This window comes from Canis lupus, chromosome 6, assembly GCF_048164855.1.
Source record: "Canis lupus baileyi chromosome 6, mCanLup2.hap1, whole genome shotgun sequence".
NCBI lineage: Eukaryota > Metazoa > Chordata > Mammalia > Carnivora > Canidae > Canis > Canis lupus.
This window is the reverse complement of record NC_132843.1, coordinates 74,757,516-74,778,084: the sequence shown is the minus strand read 5'-3', so window position 1 is coordinate 74,778,084 and position 20,569 is coordinate 74,757,516. Positions and strand designations below refer to the sequence as shown.

The 20,569-nt window shown below is 53.3% G+C and overlaps 2 long non-coding RNA genes across 2 annotated transcripts; both read right to left on the bottom strand.

Annotated features, from left to right (window-relative positions):
- Nucleotides 1-1,869: 1,869 nt before the first annotated feature.
- Nucleotides 1,870-19,580, bottom strand: LOC140634791 (uncharacterized). The gene is made up of 3 exons (XR_012032176.1): nt 19,481-19,580; nt 18,088-18,370; nt 1,870-4,615 (listed from the first exon to the last, which is right to left on the bottom strand). It is a non-coding gene; the product is annotated as an uncharacterized lncRNA (long non-coding RNA).
- Nucleotides 13,997-16,869, bottom strand: LOC140635923 (uncharacterized). Its single transcript, XR_012033276.1, has 2 exons — nt 16,671-16,869; nt 13,997-15,696 (listed from the first exon to the last, which is right to left on the bottom strand). It is a non-coding gene; the product is annotated as an uncharacterized lncRNA (long non-coding RNA).
- Nucleotides 19,581-20,569: the final 989 nt, after the last annotated feature.

Here is a 20,569-nt window from a genome sequence, read left to right as displayed (position 1 = left end):
AGGGAGAAGCAGGTTCCATGTAGGGAGCCCGATGCCCAGGACCTTGGGATCACATCCTGAGCCAAAGGCAGATGCTCAACCACTGAGCCATCCATGTGCCCTCGCCCCCAAATCATTTCTAATAGGAACAGGGATCTAGAAGAAATGACCTCTCAGCTCCATTATTAAGACTGTCCCCCTATGCCAGGACTTCAGTATTGTGGACATTTCGGACTGGATAATTCTTCGTGGGGAGGATTGCCCTGTACACTGTTACGACATTTAGCAGTATCCCTGGCCTTAATTCACTAGACACCAATGACCCTCCTGGTCCTCCACTGTGGCACCCAAAAATGTCTCCACACTTTTCTAAAAGTCCACTGGGGAAATGTCCCTGGAGGAGAACCACTGCCTTAGACTAACAACAAATCGTGTCACAGAGACAAGACCCCAGCCCCGGCCAAAGTGTAACCGTCCACTTTGGAAAGGGCTGTGAAAATGTAGCCTGGTCATTAATCTCCCAGGACACTGAGGCAACAGAGGCTCCCCCAGGCAAGCCGCCACCATGAGATCCGAGAACTGGGAGGAGAGGGTCCAGGACGGGAAGATGACCTGTCACCAGAGGACCTCCACTCTCCAATTTCACAAAACCCACACCTCCTTCCAGATATGGTCCACATCAGGGCAGAATGCGAAGCAACCAAAGAAACCGCCAACTACTGAAGAGTCTCGCAGCCCTCCCCACCCCACTCCCCATCACTCCACATTGTAATTCACTTCAAGTGGAGGGAACAGACCTCTCGGTCCCTCAAAACCTCGTTCATGCAAGGTCCTCTCTTTGCTCTAGTCAATGATCTTGACCAAAAGGTGTCCCAGGCCGCCGGATGCCCTACGGAGAAATCCACCGAAGCTCATGTCTGCTCTCCACGGCCTTGGGAATCAAGACTGGCCAGGCGGCCAAGAGGCACGGAAGAATGTGCAGGCCAAGGCTAACGTCCTGAAGTGAGAATTCCAGACACGTGAGGGAGGGTGGGAGGGACCAAATCCCCAGGGGCAGTGGAGGTGGAGCCAAGCCTCCAGGGGCAGAGCCAGGGAGATCCTGCAGGACAGGCTGACAAGCTTCCAGGCTTTAGAAACGGAAAGATCCTGTGTAACCACAGACTTGCCCAAGCAGAGACGACGCTGGCTGCGTTGCTGACTATAAATCTAGTCCACTCGGGGCTGAGTTTGGCTCACTACAGGCCGGCCCCCCACCAGCTACAGTTTTGCTAAATTTAGTGCTGTTCCCAGCCACCCAAACGACTCTGCTCCTCGTGTCCATTTCAGGTTCACCCAGGGACAGGCAGAGAGGAGCGGGACTTGTCGAGAAGAGATCTGCCCTCGAGTGACCCTCGCCCTTCCTCGCTGAAGTCAGGGGCCCAGGGGAGCAGAAGACGTGAGAATCCACACTTGGAGGTCTCCAGGGCTCTGAAAGTGTCTCTGCCCCAAGATGGGTCTCCCGGGGAAGAGGTGCAGCGACCCTAGGAGAACACTCCTCCCTCTGCCCACTCCAGCCCACCCAGGTTTCACTCTTGGGGGGCCCAGATGCTGTGGAGTGCAAGGGGTGCTGCTCTCTCAGACAAGAGGCTGGAGTCATGCTCTGTGCAATGGCAGGCGAGCTTCATATGGGCCTGGGTGAAGGCCACACTGCCTTGGAGATACCAATGTATCCAGTCAGGGGCGCCTGAGGGGCTCAGGGGTTGCATGTCTGCCTTTAGCTCAGGTGGTGATCCCGGGGTCCTCGGGATCGAGTCCCACATCGGGGTCCCTGCAGGAAGCCTGCTTCTCCCTCTGCCTACGTCTCTGCCTCTCTCTGTGTGTCTCATGAAGAAATACATAAAATCTTTAAAAAAAAATGTATTCAATCAAATATTCACAATCCCTAACTAAAACTCAGAGGTTAACATCGTCGTTTCTAAAGCTGGTGGCACCCTGAAGTCACCTGGGGACCTTCAAAAACGACCGATGCCTGAGTCCCAGCCCCAGAGACTGTGATGCAACTGGTCTAGGGTGTAATGTAATTGGCCCAGGCTTTGGAAATTTTAAAAGATCCCCCAGTGATTCCAGTGCTCAGACAAGTTCAGGAACCAGCGGGTTAAGAGCATGGGCTTCTGCCCTCAGGTTGCCCCGGGAGGACTCCTGACCCAACCATCTCCTTTGTATGTGACCCTGGCAAGTTACTCAACCTTTCTAGGCCTCAACGCCATCAATGGCAAAAGGCACATAATGATACACAACACCTAGCTCCGTGTTGCTGGGCACATGTAAGGAGGAAATCCACGGGAAAGCATCGGGGACAGTGGTATGCAGTAAGTGCTCAAAGTTAGGACTCGTTATTCTTTTGTCATAATCATGAAGAGGAGGAGAAAAGAGAGGGATCCCAAGAGCTATCTCTGTGTTGTCTAAAGAGTAAGGCTCTCTAGGCCTGACATGGGGACTATTTCCAGAAAAGGGGGTGGTGTTCCACAGCTATCGTGCTTAGGAGGAGGATCCCCACTCTCCCTACCTTTTCACGCCATTCCTCCTACCTCCAACGTCCTCCCCTCGCCCATCCTTCCCAATCCCACCACTTAAGGCCCTGCTCTGAACACCCTGGGCCTTTCTTCCTTTTCGAGGCTCTATCAATACTTCCCCCATGCTGATTTCTTTGGAACTTGATTACTTGCTTCCCTGAACAGCAAGCTGCCAGTCAAACAGGTATCTGCCTGTGGGCTGAATGAACATTTTGATATGTCCTAGTCTGGTCTCCTCAAAAAAGACAATGAGCAATTTGGGGGAGGCCCCAATTCTCACGCTTTTGTTTGTCCCTGCCGGCACCTAGCACACTACACTGGACGCACAGCTCTCGGTTAACAAGTATTTGTGGGATAAAAACAGACGTTGATCCAGCAGAACTAATTGCACTTCGGCAAGGATCCAGGCTCAGTACCCAGGAGAAAGCAGGGCCAGCACCCAAGACCCATGGAATTCTAGGCTCTCCACTCCATCATTTAAAAGACATACCACCAGCCCCATTTCATCCCAAGAGAGCCTACCCACCCACTCCCAGGGCCTGTGTAAGTGCTGATAGCAAAAGAAATAGCAAACTGCCCCACAACCCTGCTTTCCTGGCCCCCGACAAGTGAGTCCCCATGTCCAGTCACTCCTGCCCTGAAGCCCAGACCCCCGTGATTCCTTAAACACAACAACAGCCGGGCAAAGCCCAGCTCTGCCCCATGGAAGTTTAGAGCAGCTGGCCGGGCCACCCAACAGGCTGTAAGCCTCTTACAGATTAAAGGTCCTAATTTAAACCTCTATTTGAGGTACGACAAGTGGGTCAGCGCTCTGCAGGCCGGTTGGCACAGCTGGTGGAAGGAGAGGCAGCTAGATTCCAGGGGAAGACTCCTCCCCTTTGGGAGAAAGATGGAGGCAGAGAATCTACAAATCTAAGTAGAATCACTGGGTGGTCCCGACTCATTCCAATATGCCAGGATCTCCCCCAGATCATGTCAACTCTAACATCCCTACGCAATGAACCTGAGAAATAGAACAACAGGGCAAAAGAAGTTGGGGTGGCCTTCTCCCTGCCGTGATGTTGGTGTGGATATAGCTCGTAAATAAAGGCAAGAGACAGAGTAGAAGCACAGGGCAAAACACGCTGCACTCCAGGGAATCATACCTGGTGAAGCAGCTGGGTGGGTGCCCATCCCCCCACCAGCCCACCCCCCCGTCACTGCAGCAGGAAATACCGGGCACAGGGAAGCAGGGGCAGGAGTGGGTAAGCAGCCACGGATGGGCCTGGATCATGCTGAGAGAGCTTGTCTCTGCTGCTCCTTACAAAAGAAAAAAAAAAAAAAAAAAAAGCCTTCTCACCACATCTGTCTCTATAGAGATGGCCTCCGGGGAAGTGGTTGGAACCCACTGTCTACACTGAGAGCCAAGAGATCCTTCCGAGACAGTTTCACAAACTCTTTGGACCTTGACTCATCATGGTAAGAAATAAAGTTTACCAGGTGACCCTGTACACGCCTATACAGGTATACTTTGTATATGAGATATAGGTATGTGAGCATACAAAGTTATATAAATAGACATAAAATACACAAAACTGAAACAAACCTTTACAAAATCATATTCCTCTTTACCACACACTATGCAGTCTAGTATTTTCTATGATGTTCTTAAAAAAAAAATGTCCGTCTCAACTCATTAAATTGATTGCACACACTCCCCACCCCCCACCCCCCATGAAGGTGTCTGGACTTGCAGTCTGAACCCAACTCTGGGGGAACACAGGAGGAGCTCTTCTTGAGAAACCTTTTAAAACTTGCTCAGAGACTAACCTCACAAAGCAAAATCCCATTAAGTGCATGAGTGGGAAGTCTCGGCAGAGGGGAGGGAAGAGCCTGCCTCCAGCGCTGGCTGCCCCCAGGGGTTCCCAAGCCCGCTCCCTGCTTTCCTCCGGGTGCAGGAGCTCTAGGGTGCTCCTCTTCCACTTCCAATGGCACCTTGTGGTGCTGGCTGGCATGGAGCGTGGCTGCACGCAGGGCTGATTTTCAATCAGCGTTGCTCGCTGGTATGAAGCACACACTGCCTCTCCGTGCCTCTACGGGATGAACTTCCTAGGACACACACGGGCAGAAAAGTCAACACTGTGCTGCCCACATCAGGTTTTCCAAACCTCCAAATGTCTTATCTGTATGTCAGATACACTACAAACTCCTGGCGCACAGGAAGTCTGGTTAACTTATTTTTTAACTGAAGGTACACAGATATGCTTTCTTCATAGAAATTGTTTTATGCTGATGGGAATACAACAATCCAATTTTCAACCACCTTCAGCCCAGTCTTTCTGCTTTTTGAAACAGCCTGTGAAATCTTGCCACCTCCTCCAGGACGCTCTCTCTGGTGAGATCAGGACCCCTAAGCAGCTCCTCGGACCCTGTACCAAGGTAACATGAAACTCTAATGACCCCTTTCCACAATCACTGTTCCCAAAATATGCCAACACTGCCTCTCTCTACCTGTAATTACTACTTGGCCAGGTGTCTGAGTTGGGAACGTCACAAAAAAAGTTAGCATAAGCAGCCCAGGTTCTGAATTAGTAAGTTTTAAAGGTTCATTTTTTTTTCCTATTTTTTCCCAGGTAAACTTCTTTGTCCCGTGCTACCAGCAACTAACACTGGCTCTCTCCAATTCTGTCAGTACACAGAAACCCATCCCTCCTCTCCATGGCTTCCCCGAGCTTGTCACGGTCACTATTGCACCTGCCACCTATCAGTGCCCTTAAGACCTGGAATGCCTGCATACACACTCATCTGAGTCAATTCCCAAGGAATCCAAGGGAAAAACAAGCGTCTGACGTCCGTTATGAGATCTCAGGAAGCACTGACAACCCGCCCCCACCCACAGCATGGTTTTATAACTTGGGATCTGTGAGTCCTCTCCGGTACACGCCAGATCGTGTGCTGTTTGTGTGTGTGTGTGTGTGTGTGTGTGTGTGTGTTTTCCCTCTTGGAGAAACAAACTATAGTTTCCATGCAATTGCTACAGAGTACTGGTGCAAGACAGGTTAAGAACCACCACCATCAAATTCTTAGAAAGTTGGTCAAGGCTCTCCTGAGACAGCCCTTAATTCTGCAATACACAGCCTCGTCTTCCGGTGCTTGCAGCCCCTGAGTGCACCCCAACTGCTTCCTTCCAAGAAGTCGTTTCTTCCTTCATCCCTGGGCCTTTGCATTGCACCTCTAGGCTCAGGCCTACTCCTCCAATACCCAATTATTAACAGATACGTAATTACTGAGCACCTGATAGGGACCAAACACTGTGCTAGTCTTGGAGGATGCAGCTGTGAACAAGATGGACAAGATCATCTTCCTTACATTCCAAGAGATATCCTCCAATTTCCCAACTGGCCCCTCTAGTAATATAACCCCCTCCTGTGGTCCACTCGCATCGCTTTTATGCTTTGTCTTGTGTTTTAGTATGGATGCCTGTCACCCTCACTAACCTCTAGCTCCCTGAGGACAGAGACCATGTCCCACCCATCACACTGGCATATTCCTTCCTTTCCCACTCCCACCCTACTCCACCCAAAAGCCAGAGTCTTTCACCCTGGAGGCCTGGCACAAATGTGCGTCAACAAACAGATGCCGATGGTTTGGTACTTGTTTAAGGAGCCAAGACTGGCCTGCTGGGAACAAGCCTTGCTCATCGATGCAGGGTCCAGGGAACACGGGAGGTAGTCTCCACTGTAGCATATGTACCAGGGCCTCTGTCTTGGCACAGTCTGCAGCTCTCACTCCAGCCACGCATCTTTTAACTTGTGCTTCCGGTACCAGCAGTGAGAAAATCAACTCCAAGTGTACCCATCCAGCTGACATGCCCCCTAGACTGTCCTCACGGATAAAAAGCATCCTTTGCACAAACATTTTTGGCATACAGGTGAGTGGACGGAAGACACAGCACAATGCTTCAAAGATGTATCATGTCTCCTTAGGAAGAGTGCTGGCCACTCAGGCTACCTTGGCTATCATTCCCAGCAACTTTTGCCAGTTCACATGCAGAGCAGCATCTGAGCACAAGCATCTACTCCACAGCACGGGGGTGCCTTACTCAGCCACCATCTTTCCCATCTGTCGGATCCAGAGGAAACATCAAAGCTGCAATGCCCTCTGCCCTGATGCCACCAATGCCTTCAGTGCCATTAAAGAAATGGCTCTAGCAGGCATACCGGGGTGACTCAGTGGGTGAGCATCTGCCTTCAGCTCAGGTCATGATCCTGGGGTCCTGGGTTCGAGCCCCACATCGGGCTCCCTGTGAAGAGCCTGCTTCTCCCTCTGCCTGTGTCTCTGCCTCTCTCTGTGTGTCTCTCATAAATAAATAAATAAATAAATAAATAAATAAATCAGAAAGAAAGAAAGAAAGAAAGAAAGAAAGAAAGAAAGAAAGAAAGAAGAAAGAAAGAAAGAAAGAAAGAAAGAAAGAAAGAAAGAAAGAAAGAAAGAAAGAAGAAAGAAAGGGCTCTAGCAGCTACCAAAGAAACCTGGCTACTGGACTCTGTTGTCCAACAAAAGTATGAAGTCAGAGGATGGATCTATTCTCCAACCCTTTTCAGACAATAAATATTGGTGCCAACCAGCTGTACTGTCAAGTACGAGGAGCAACAGAAAAGATGACCCAACCCTCTACCGGAGTAAAGTCGGGGAGACGAGGTGAATATAAAAGCGCCAAATGGAGCAATCACCTCGGATGTGGCACGTGCTCAAGATCCAACAGGATGAAGAAAAAATTATTAGGATGTCTGTATTTTTACTTGAAAATAAGGACTTAAATCTTATTATTACTTAACATGTGAATTGACACTGCTGCACCTCCTTCAACGTGTATGTCTAGTGGTCACTGTCACTGACGGTACAGGAGGCATCCTGTATCTGAGCAGGAGATCCAAAACACGCAAGAATGGACAGTGGCACCCCCCGTGATCTGTGAACTCTAGTCCAGTTTACATGTACCCAGTGAGGCAAATTTAAGGGTACCATCTTCCACGCAACAAATGACAGTCCTTTGTAATGAGAGGGTGAGACCTACAAATCATCTGACCGCATGACACTGACCATTCACGACAGACTCCCTGAAAGCAGTGCTGAACTTAAAGAGGAATTACACACTTTTTTTTTTAAGCAGAAAACATCACAGTTCTCCAATCTGCTGACCTCTTCTGCAGTGAGTACCTGTGAGTAGAATGCTACTTGAACATTTTTAAACAAATATTTCATCTGTCCCTTCAAGGTAGAGGTGACATCTAAAAAATGGGTAAGAAAGCCTCTACTGTTTGAAAGAGACTTAACATCACGGAAAGAACATTCAAAAAAAAAAAAAACAGGGGGCATCCCGGGTGGCTCAGTGGTTTAGTGCCGCCTTCAGCCCAGGGTGTAATCCTGGGGTCCTGGCATCGAGTCCCACGTCGGGCTCCCTGCATGGAGTCTGCTTCTCTCTCTCTCTCGCTCTCTGTGTGTGTGTGTGTCTCTCATGAATAAATAAATAAAATCTTAAAAAAAAAAAAAGAAACAAACAGGCATTTGGAAATCACTTCTACCATCAGGTGATGATGGTACCACATTCAATGCAGGACACCATCTCTAAAATGCTGTACCTGCACTTAAGACAGAATGTGCAAACATGGTTTAAAATCTCCCAAGGAAATGAGTGAAATGCAGCCTTTCAGGGGTCTTGGATCCATGTATACTCAAACTGAACCCATAATCTCCTCTTTGGAAAGAGATGTCTTTCAGAATACCCCGACTTGACCTAGACCTTCAAACTGCTACATGGCAAGAACATGATAGCACACAATAAAGTGTATTCAACTGGATGGTTCTTACTAAAACAGTCGCATTCTTAATAATTCATCCCATTTAATTCTTCAGCAACATCTATGTATCTTACATGTGCCCAGGCACAGTGCCACGCTCTGGAAATACAGCAGGGAACAAAAGTGACAAAAGTCCCTGCTCTCGTGGAGCTCACGTTACCGGCAGGGTGAGAGGAAAATATATGAAGTAATAGAAATGCACAGTATGTTAAGTGGGTGATGGCACCAAAGGAGATGAAGGGATGCAGGAGATGCTGGCACACGTGTGGGGGTGGAGTGGGCCACCGCACAGGCACTATGTGAGCACAGACCCAAAGGAAGTCAGAGTCCGCTACGGCGCTCTCTGGGAAAAAGTGGCCCAGACATGAGGAACAGTTCGTAAAAGAGGAAAACACCTAGCGTATTTGAGGAGCAGCAAAAGGCCAGCGTGGCTAGAATGAAATGACACAAGGAAGAGTAACAGGAGATAAGAACACAGACATAAAGTGGGACCTGATCACAGAGGTGTGCATTCCCAACAAGGGAGCCACCAGCCCCATGAGGCTGTGGAGTACCAGATGCGTAGCTAACCCCAACGGAGATGTGCTATGGGTGTGACTTAGTTTGAAAACCCCTGCTATATACATCAGAAATCAAAGTATTTTTGACACACTGGGTTAATGATTAAGATTAGGGGATCCCTGGGTGGCTCAGCAGTTTGGCACCTGCCTTTGGCCCAGGGCGTGATCCTGGAGTCCTAGGATCAAGTCCCACGTCGGGCTCCTGGCATGGAGCCTGCTTCTCCCTCCTCCTGTGTCTCTGCCTCTCTCTCTCTCTCTCTATGTCTATCATGAACAAATAAATCTTAAAAAAATAATAGTCATATCACTTTAAAAAAAGATTAATTTCACCTGTTTAGTTCTCTTTTTTCAAGTCAGATACCAGAAAAGTGTTAAGCTACCTACGTGGGCTTTCATGTGCAACTCATGTTCTATTTCTGGTGGACCACGTTTCTAAGCTACTGGGTCCCCTAGGCCACACTAAAAACTATGGCCTTCCCTGAGTGGGAAAAGAAGCCACTGCAAGGCTCTGAGCCTGGCGAGGCACAATACGACTTCTGTACCATGGGATCCTTCTGCCTACTGTGAGGGTTACACAGCCTGCCAGGGGCCAAGGACAAACAGGTGAGAAATGATGGTGGCTTGCACAAGGGGGACGACAGTGGAAGTGGTTCTAATGAGTCATACACTAGATATATACTTGCAGGTAGAGTCAACAGGATTTGCTGATGAGTTGAATAAAAAAAAAAATGCAAGAGAATAGGAGAAGTCAAGCATGACCATAGGTATCCTGCATGAGCCACTGGAAGGATGGCATTCCCATAAGCAAGATGGAAGACTGCAGGAAGAATATAACTGTGTGGGAAAAACAGGAGTTCGGTTTTGGGCATGTGAGTGTGAAATGCCTATTAACATCCAAGTTAAAATCTGAAGTAGGCAGATGGATACATAGGTCTGTACCTCAGGAGATGGTTGGGGGCCCACAAATAATTGGGAGCCATCAGCATATCAATCTTTAACTTTTCATTATAGAAAAATTTCAAACATAAACTAGAGAGAACAGTGTAACAGACCCCTAGGTACCCATCACCCAGCTCCAACTGTTATCAACGCTCGGTCAATCTTGTTTATCTGCCAGGATTACTTTTTTAAAAAAAGATTTTATTTATTTATTCATAAGAGACACAGAGAGAGAGGCAGAGACACAGGCAGAGGGAGAAGCAGGCTCCATGCAGGGAGCCCAACGTGGGACTCGATCCCGGGTCTCCAGGATCACACCCTGGGTTGAAGGTGGCGCTAAACCGCTGAGCCACCCGGGCCGCCCTGCCAGGATTACTTTGAAGCAAGTTCTAGACATTATTCATGTAAACAGTACTAAAAGCCAGGGGCTGGTAGAGGGTGACAGAGAGAAAGAGAAAAGATGGACAGGAAAGGGCCCATGTTTTGAGGTCAAGGAGAGGAGATGGTGCAAAGGAATAGCCAGTGAGACGGAAGGAAAACCAGAAATATCATCCTGGAAGCCAAATGAAGAGCAAGCTTCAGAGAAAAGGCTAGGGCCAGCTGCACCAGGATGCTGAAGCCACTGGGATGAAGACTCAGAAGCGATGGCGAGATTTAGAAACATGGTCATGGCTGGCTTCGGTGGGAGCGCTTTCCCCCAGGGTGGCGGGGACAAGTCTGCCTGGAGGGAGTCAAGAGGGGAAGTGCAAGCCTCTGGGCACTGAAGACTCTCTGGAGGCAGGAGCTGGAAGGGGTGGGGTCAAAGAAGATCTTAAGCTGAGAGAAACAACAGCACATGGAAGGGATCCAGCAGAGAGGAGGCAAAACTAGTGATGCCAGAAGGAGACGGAGTAATGGGGCCATGACGTCCTGAACGTGTGAGGGGGCGGGAATGGGCCGCCAGGAAGACGGGCTGCCCTGAGTCAGGACCCTGAGCGGTTCACAGCGGAGGAAGGCAGAGAATACACTGCACCACAACCGCCTTTGATTCTTTTCATTTTGTATTTTATACTGTATGTAACGTGTTAGTACAACACACGGTAGAGAAATCATACAGGGACGCACACACGCTGGGGGATCCGCTCAAAACTGTAAGCAGCACAGCTCTCTGGGCAAAATAGTCAAAGGTCAAGTAATTGGAGGAAAATAAGACATATCGTCAAACTCTAACTTACGAATCCTTAATGACAGGAGAGAAGTATCACGGTACATTTAACATACTCTATACATTATCATCTTAAACATATAATAAGATCTCTAGGAAAGGTGAACGAATACTAGTGTTTATATCTGGGAATGCATTTACTTTATCTACTGAGATTTTTTTTTAAAGATTTATTTATTGATTCATGAGAGACACGGCAGTGGGGGGTGGGTGCAGAGACACAGGCAGAGGGAGAAGCAGGCTCCATGAAGGGAGCCTGACGTGGGACTTGATCCCGGGTCTCCAGGATCACGCCCTGGGCTGAAGGCGGCACTAAACCGCTGAACCCCCTGGCTGCCCTGAGATTTTTTTTTTAAAGGCTCACTCATCCACGGACTGCAAACTATCTGCATCTGAACTGCAAAGGGAAAAAAAATACAAGAATCACAGACCAAGGGGATCCCTGGGTGGCTCAGCAGTTTAGCACCTGCCTTCGGCCCAGAGCACGATCCTGGGGTCCCGGGATCGAGTCCCATGTCGGGCTCCCTGCATGGAGCCTGCTTCTCCCTCTGCCTGTGTCTCTGCCTCTCTCTCTCTCTAATGAATGGATGGATAAAATCTTTAAATTAAAAAAAAAAAAGGATCACAGACCAGTCTCAGAGTGTCACATGGACCAAGCACAAGTGTGATTACTTATTTACACAGAGAAATGCAGATGAGGTCACGGTCTTATTAGCCAGCCGGACCTGAACTGTACCATGGGACTCTGCTACTGAGGCAGCCTGGCTCGCTGATCTCCTGCTGCAGAGAAGAGCAAATGGAGAGACGAGTGGGCCTACCTAAGCACACAACCTCATCAGAAGAGGCAAAAGCCCCCAAGCCACTGGACACCCACAACACCACAGTCGGAACAGCCAACCTGCTCAGAAAACATCTTAGCACCACTCGGTGTCTGCAGAGCCCTTCAACATCTCACAGCACCTTCCAGATGTTTCCTTCAGCCTCTCCACCACCTGCCGGGGAAGGAGGCTCTCTGCTGTGACTCGCTTAGTGATACTCAAGGCCAAAAGTGTTCAACGCATCCACACCACGGCAGTCGGTGACACACGGCTGGACTCCCAATCCCGTGGCTCTGCAAGAGGCCTGCCACCCGAGCCACACCCGGCTTCCTGGATCGTTCTAGAGGCCCCTCCTGTCCAGGATGCCAAGACTTAGAACACAGCAGTTCTGAAAGCACAGAAGTGACTGTGACGGTCGCCCGACTCTGCTGGGGCGAACATGTGGGGGGCCGGGGGGGACAAGAGCAGGCCCAAACCACCGTCGCGTGGTTAGACGGCAGGCTCCAGCGGGCGCGGGCACTGCGTGACTTTTCACAGCCGCGTGCCCGGTGCGGCGGGCTCCCCAGAAACACTTCCTGAAGGAAGGAGCAAGTGACCAGTTGTGTTAAACCACAAGGACAAGAGGGATGATGCGGCGCGCTCGGGGATCACACCGGGTCCCAAAGAGCTCGGGACAGCTGGCGGCGGCGGCGGCCGGAGGGAGGGAGGGAGGCCGAGCAGGCCTGCTGAGTGAACCTAACAGGGAGGACCGCCAAACGTAAGCTCTTGTAATAAGCGTGTCCGTGATCTTTGTTAACAGACAGCGTGAGATCGATCATCAACGAAACGTGGTGCGTGGATCTCAGCCTGGAACCAGATCTCCCACAGAGCTGTTCGAGAATGGAGACCGGCAGGGACACGGGAACACGGGCCAGGTGGGTGACCGGAGGATATCGGGGTGATCCGACCACGGTGTTAGGCTTGAAGAGATCCACAGTAGAGAATCGGGGCGGGGGGCGGGGGATGAAAGACGGTGTCTGGGATTCGCTGTAAACAAATGCACGAGAGGAGGAAGGCCTGGGTGGGAGCGGCACAAACGAAGTGGGGGGCCACGTGTCGACTACGTGCTAAAGCAGGGTGATGAGAACGTGGAACCTTCTCCTACTCCTCTACCCTCACACACACACACACACACACACACACACACACATGTTTGTACCAACAGTTCCCTGGAAAGAACCTTACAGAGTGACCATGATCTGGGCTCCTCACACCTGCCCCACCGCAGGGAAACGTGCTATCGTGGGGCCGCCCCCAGACAGGTGGTCTCCAAGACCCAGGCCTGCCTCTCTGTCACTGCCGTCGTGTTCCCCTGGGACTCACCTGCTTCAGCTCTGCCTCCACCCCCTGGGGCCTGGAGACTCCACCGCGCTTTCCCTCCCACTGGTTCCCACTCTCCCTCCCCGGTCTCAGCTGCCTCGCCACCCCCTGGCCTCCCTTCCTCCCCAGCCCTCCGTTTTCTCTACCATGTGGGGTGCTGCTCACCTGCCCCCTCGTGGCAGGTCATCCGTTTCCTGGCTCATGGTCCCCTGACGCCCAAGGATTCCCTCTTCCACACCCTCTGTCCGTCACATCACCAGGATGCCCAGGGACGTCCCATCTTTCCCCCTTACCCCCCAAACTGGCCACGCTTGCCGCTGTGAGCTCCCCTCTTCCTCCAGTTGCCAGTCAGATCCCATCTCCAGGACACACCAAACCTGGGCTGGTCAACCAATTAAACGTGTGCAGGCCTACAGCATGCCAAGCACAATCCCCTGCGCCCTGATGATGGCACTGAACAGGTCAGACACACGTGGGCTCTCTTGAAGCTTGGGTTCTAGTGCAGATCATATTATCATGGGTTCAACTGTCCATATGCCCTCCTCACCAGACTGTGAATCTGGAATGCTCCTCAGTAGCCTGCGAACTTCACACAGTGCCCTACACAGAAGTGTCTGGTACACAAATATTTCCCCAAGTCACTGCACTTGTGTCAACATCAGTTCAAGCTCAGGGAGGACGGGGTCACCCTAAGTTCTACAAATGAAAGGTATTTAGAGAGGACTTTAAAAAAAAAAAAAAAAGATTTGTTTATTTATTTGAGAAAGCACAGAGGGAGAGGGAGAAGCAGACTCCCCGCTGAGCAGGGAGCCCAAAGTGGGACTCGATCCCAGGACCTTGAGATGGTGACCAGAGCTGAAGGTGGATGCTTAACCACCTGAGCCCCCTCTGGGGGAGGGGTGTCTAGAGAGGACTTTTGATAAGGATCTTTTTTTTTTCTTTTTTCGGGGGGGGGGGATGAGAACAGCCAGAGAGCCAGCCTCGGGGGAAAATGTGTGTAGGGAGGTGTGAAGTAAGACTCCTAGGGCCAGGCTCACCATTACCAGCTAAAAGCAGCTCTGAGTGCGCTTAGCTTCTGTCTTCTTTGCTATTCTGGGTTGTCTGCTCCCTCCTCCCACTGCCAGCCTCCTCCTTTCCAGCTGCAATGGGAATAAACCTCAGTCACCCCCACCCCTCAACGCGGTTCACAGAACGTGGTTTCCTCTCGCCACCAAAGTACCTCACTTCCTATCCCAGCCCCGACCAGCAGTGACACAACTGCTGGGCCGCCGTCCGGTAGTAAAGAGGGGGGTGGCTTCTCCTGCTCCTACCCAGGGGTTTCACCACAACTCTGGTTGGAGGACCAAGGTCAAAAGTGTGGAAGCGTGGCCACAAGAGGACACCGTGAAGGCTGGCCGTGTGAATCCTGAATACGGCCTCCGGATCCAAGCCAACACAGACACACAGACACACACACACACACACACACACACACCCACAAGCTCCAGGCCAGAGAGCCCCGTTCTGACAGAGTGGAGGAGTGCCAGGTTCAGGCAGACAAACGAGGCTTGGTGGCAGGCTTTCCGCAAATGCATCTCCGGGGGCCCTGGCACTAAGAGGGGCAGTGAGGCTGGAAGAGTGACGAAGCGAAGGTATCAAGGGAAACACGCTGCAGGACCCGGTGGAACCAACCAGCCTGTCCTCCTTACGGGGTGTGCGTTGGTCCATTCTGCTCTGCAAGGCCTAGCTAGGGAATCAGAATGAGAAGAGAGGGAGCGTCGGCTGTCACAGCAAGGCCACGACCCGGCCCTGCCGAGGAATTCAGGTCACCAGGCTCAAAGACGTAGGGTGGAGAGGGGCACCGGGGAGGGGGCTGAAAAGAACGGGATCTCCCAGACACGGGACGGCAATCTCTGGGTTGACTCCAACGAGCTCCTATCTCAACTGCCACACCGGCCTCTCGTGGGATGACAAAGGCAGGCCCAATGCAGAGCCTCCAAGAACCTCAGGAATGGGAAATGGCCACAGTCAGCATCTCCAAGTGGGGACGGAAGCACTCTGGTGGTCTAGGGCACATTTTTTCTTAAACGGCAGGAGAGTAAATATTTCAGGCTTCCGATCAGGGTCTTTGTCGCAGACACTGAGCTACACCTACGCAGCCGGCAGGCAGCCAGCCATAGTTCGTACAGAGACAAAGAGCAAGGGTTCCAATAAATCTTTATTTACAAAAGAGGGGTCTGACCCGGGGTTGTAGTCTGCCAACACTTGGTCACTGGGAAAACCTACTCTTCTGGCATTTCCACACTCCCGCGAGGAACAGGGGCCACATGCCCTCAGAAGGGCTCCCACCTGTTCGGGAGACAGGGGCCTACCCTGGAGACCAGGCCTCCATCCTGCTACTCCTTCCCACAAAGCATGAAAGAAATCTGGGTGGCTTGTTCCAAAAGCCTGGCCCGTAGCAGAAGCCTGGACAGAGGTGGAAAAAAGCTTTGGATGTCAAATCTGAAGGCTTCGGAGGTGGAAGAAACCAGACCTCTTAGACTAGGTTCTAAGGCCTAGAAAAGGGGAGTACCTCGCCCAAGATCACACAGCTGGCAAAGCCTCCTGACACCCTCTGTCTGGTACCCTAGTACCTCTAGAGTGATGACCGGGAAAGCCGGAACAGCCTTCCTGGGGGAGGCTAAGGACCTGTGGCTCACCTGTCTACAGGCACATCTTGGGGCCCCTCAGTAATCTCTAAGTGGCTGGTACAGCAAAGGGCCAGGAGAAAGCTTGGAGAAGTAAGTGCACAGGGCTACCTTTCCGGGACACGTCCTCCTGGACACAGTTACTAGGGAGAAGGAAACTTAAACAGAAACCTGAACTTGAAAAATGGGTGTGGTTTGGTAGCACACATGGGTGTTCGTTAGCAGAAACGGGTCCAGCAGTCTGGGCGAGCACTGGGATCCTAAACAAATACGTGACATACAGCCTCACCCAATCTAGGCTGATGCCTTGGGCCCCGGGCTCGCTCTCTTTCTCTGGATACGTTCTTAGCAACCCAGCACCTTCAAGACTTTGTAACACAATTTCCTACAAGTTTCTTCCCAGGATTGACTTCCACTGCAAACTTTATATGCCTGACCATCAACATTTCTATCTGGACACCCTGCCATGGTCTTGAAGACAGGAAGTCTGAAGTCAAATCAAACATGATGCCCCTGAAGAAGTCTGAATCCTGATTTTTCTGTCAATCACTCAGACCCAAAATCTTAGCACCGTCTCTTGCCCATGTCCTATCCATAAGCCAAAATGGCTCTCTGAGCTACTCTTCCTCTGCATTCCCACAGGCTCCACCCTAAACCCATCATCTCCAGTCTGGAATACCGCCAGTCTCCCACCTGCGGCCCCAGATTCCAGGCTTGTAACAAAGCCAGGCTGATCCTCCCCTGTACACCTACCTTCCTCCCATCTATTACGATCTCTTCAAGGTCAAGGCCCGGTCCGGTCTTCCCAGCTCCCAGAACCTTACTTAACATGGCTGGTACCCAGTATCTGCTGAATGGATGAATGCTTGCTTTTATGGGGAGCCAGGACCCCAAAGGAAACCTTGAGGACTCCCTATTCCCCACTACGGGGAAGCCTACGCTGCCCGGCTCTGCAGGCCCTCACCCACCCTTCCCACCCCCAGCTCCTACCACCCCAGAAACAAGCGCCATCTAGCTAATCAACGCCTGACCCTCCTCGTGCGCCAGTCATTCCCTGCATCGACATCTCTGCCCACGCTCTGCTCGCCCTGCCCTGCGATGACGTCCGTGCCCTTCCCCCTCCATCCACTCCAAGTCCTGCGCAACTGCCGAGCTCTGGGGGAGATGAGGGAGACAGGAAGGGGCGAGATGATTAAAAAATGGGGGAACGGGGCACCTGATGGGGATACACTGGGATCTCTGATCCCTGGAGCCATCAACCAACCTCCCAATGGGTCGCAGGCGATTAGAGAAGGAAGAGGCGGGAGGAGGAGCCAGATTTTTCCACTGAACGAAAGGCATGATTTTCATCACTGCTTCTGTTGCCCTGGTAACCAGGGACAGCCCAGTGGAGAGTACAGTAAAAGAACACCATGTTTATCTTTGCTGTCTGATCCACTTCCCTGTACACCCTTCCCTGACCATCTCCTAGCTCCTAGGCCTGCTCCAAATTTCTCATAACGCCACTATCATCCTTCTAGTCACTTCTGTTCAAAACCTCAAAGCACGGCTAATTTCTGCCTCTCTCTACCCAACCCTATGTACACCATGTTTCCTCCACTACATCATCCTAGGGGTCATCCCACCACACCCATGTGCCACACCAGGGGGCCCCAAGAACAAACACCAGCCCCAAAACACAAGAATGGCATCCGTTCCACCAGACAGATCCCTGGGCCACGGGGCCTAAAGAAGCAAGAAGGCGAGGAGGAGGCCACCCAGTCAACTCTTCTTTCTTAGCCCCAGCTAGCTGGTGCGGATGGGCTCCCGTCTTCCCTCTCTCCCTCCACTGCCCAGGATCAGGGGGAGGAGCCAGGCTGAGGACCAGACATAAGGTCCACCCGCAAGCTTCTACAGCTCCTGCCTCCCACAGGGACACAGTGTCAGCGTGCCCTGAGAGCGGAGGAGACACGGCGCTTGCCCCGGGAGATTATATAAGCGTTATATAACATGGTGGCACCAATAAGCACATAGACGCAGTCGGTGAGTGCCAGGGACAGGCCAGGGGTGGAACCAAACCCGAGGGGCTGGAGGTAAAGGCCTTTCACCAATGTCAAAGCGACACCAGGCCCCGGCTGCCCCAGCCCTGTCTGTACCTGCTCCTTCCACCCCAGAGGACAGAGAGAGAGACTTGCCTGGCTCTGCATTCTTCTTCCCACGCCGGGCAGCAGGGAGGGGCTGCAGCACCATCACCACCCCGGCCCGCGGCCGCCTCCGTCCACGCCACCTCAGGTGCCAGGCCGCCCTTCCCACGGGGGACCGGCAAGGGGGCCCCGGCCCCGGAGGGCTTGTGAGCCTGCGAGCCAGCGAGCCAGCAGCCCCCTCCTCTCTGTCCTTGCACCACAAGTACTGCAGCGGCTCCAGGATTGGCTGGGCCAGTCGGCCGTCCCTCTGCTCTGTCACTTGCAGCTCCCCTAAAACAAACAAACAAACAAACAAACAAACAAACAAAACAAAACAAACCGAAAGGGAAAGAAAAAAAAAAAAGAAATCAGCACATTTGGCAAATGCCAAATCCCGAACTTGGTGTGCGGCTCCTAAAACGCTGGAAGGAAGGGGGTCCTAAGGACATTGCCCTGTCCCCCCCCCCCCCCACAGACCCCACCTCCCACTATCTATGAACTTGAGACTAGAGGCTTGGAGGCTGCCCCTCACCTCCAGCGCCCCCCACCCCCTGTCTCTGGAGCTGACTCTGGCGCTGAAGCTTCCTTAACAGAGGGCTTGCCCAGACACCCCCACCCCACCCCACCCCGGCCTCTGCAGGGTGCTCGGGGTGCGGGCTGTGCACGGGGAGCCAGGCGGCCGGCTAGGGGCACTAGGGGCACTTGGGGCGCTTGGGGTCTCCATCAGCTCCTCCACTCTCCTCACCCCACCCACTTTAGTAATTTGGGGGGTGGGGGTGGGGGCTGAGCAGAGCGCCCCAGAGCCCAGCGGCATCTCGGCAGCCCGCCCTCCCCGAGCCATGCCTCCGGCCTTTCCGCCGCCTCCTCCACACGCACCTCCGCGCCCCCTGAGGAAGGGGGGAGAAAGGAACACGCATTAGCATCACGAGCCTCGGCGCACCAGCCCTCGCCCCCTCAACCACCTGTCTCCGCGCCCTCCCTCCCCCACTGCCTTCCTCAACTCCGGGCGCCCCCTCTGCAGCAAAGGGGCACCACGCCCACTGCGGAGCCAGAAAGGCAAGGTGGGAGCGGGCAGGGGCGGCGGCGGGGGCGCCGGGGGCTGCTCCTGCGCCCCCCCCCGCCCCGCGCGGCGAGCCCTGCAGCCCCCGAGCCCCGGGGAGGGGGGGCGCCCGAGCCGCCATCCGCCGCCACCCACGCGGCCGGGGCCGCCGCACCCCGAGGCCGCGCCGCAGCGGGGGTGGGCGCACGAGCCGAGCGCGGCCCCAGCATCGCCCCCCCCCGCCCCGCGCCCCGGGGTCCCCGGGGAGCGTCCGCAGGCCCGGCCCGCGGTGCGCACCCTCCCCCCCCCCCCCACCCCGCGCGCCTGCAACGCCGGACACCCCGCCGGGGCCCCGCGCTCACCTCCGGCGGCCTCCGCCCTCCCGGGGGACCGCGCAGCCCGCCTCGCAGCCCCCGAGCGCGATGCGCAGCCGCTGCGGACCCGCCGCCGCCGCCGCCGCCGCTGCCCGGGAGCGTGAGCTCAGCCCGCCCGCGCGCCCGCGCCGCTTCCCACGCTCCGGGCCCCGCGCAGCGCCCCCCAGCGGCCGCCGCGGGCACCGCACGCTCGCGTCCGGGAAGATCTGCCGCAGCCCGGGCCGAGGGGGAAATTCCCAGAATCTGACCGAAGCCTTGCTGCGGGGCGGGGGCCCTAGAGCTCCACTCCCCGTCTCCAGATTCAGGCCAGGACGGCTCCCCTCCCGCCCCATCTCCAACGGCGATTCAGACTTTTTGCCTGATTCCCGGATTTCCACCCCCCACCCAACCCCCCTCCACTCCCCCCCCCGCCCCCCAGCTCCTCTGACCTTGCCTCCTTGATTTCTCTCCCAGGGCGGTGGAGACTGTGGTGCAGGTGGTGATACTCTTATAGACAGCCTGTGTGTGTGTGTGTGTGTGTGTGTGTGTGTGTGTGTGTGTGTGTGTGTCGGGGATCAGGCGTGGGCAAAGGGCAGGGAGCCCGGGAGGCCAGCATTCCGAGGCCTCCTGGGGCCTATCAAGAAAGATCCCAAAGTGTGCATGCACGGACCGGTCAATTCCCAACCGAGCTCCTTTAACACACACACACACATGCACACACGCCTCCAGCCCACCTGTAAATTCTAATTCGGGAGAATGGGGAGTGCTGTTTGCTAACCTTTTCTCAGATCCAGACCCTTCTGAGAATTGGAGGAGAGCTGTGAGCCCAATTTCCAGCAAAGTCCACGTGCAGAAATAAACACAGTTTTGCAGAGTCGGAGCATTCTCAGGCTTCTCAAAGCGCTGTGTGGACCCCAGTTTAAGAATTGTGCCTGCAGATACCCTCAGACGGCAGGAGGCTGAGCTGGTGACTACCTGCACCTGGTGCCATCTTTGATCGCGGTGCTCCCTCCTTCAGAATATCTCCTTTGTACCCCCAAGCTCACATTTCTGCCTGTAGAAATTCCATCTTTTCCGTAACACGTCTCAGAGGCCTCT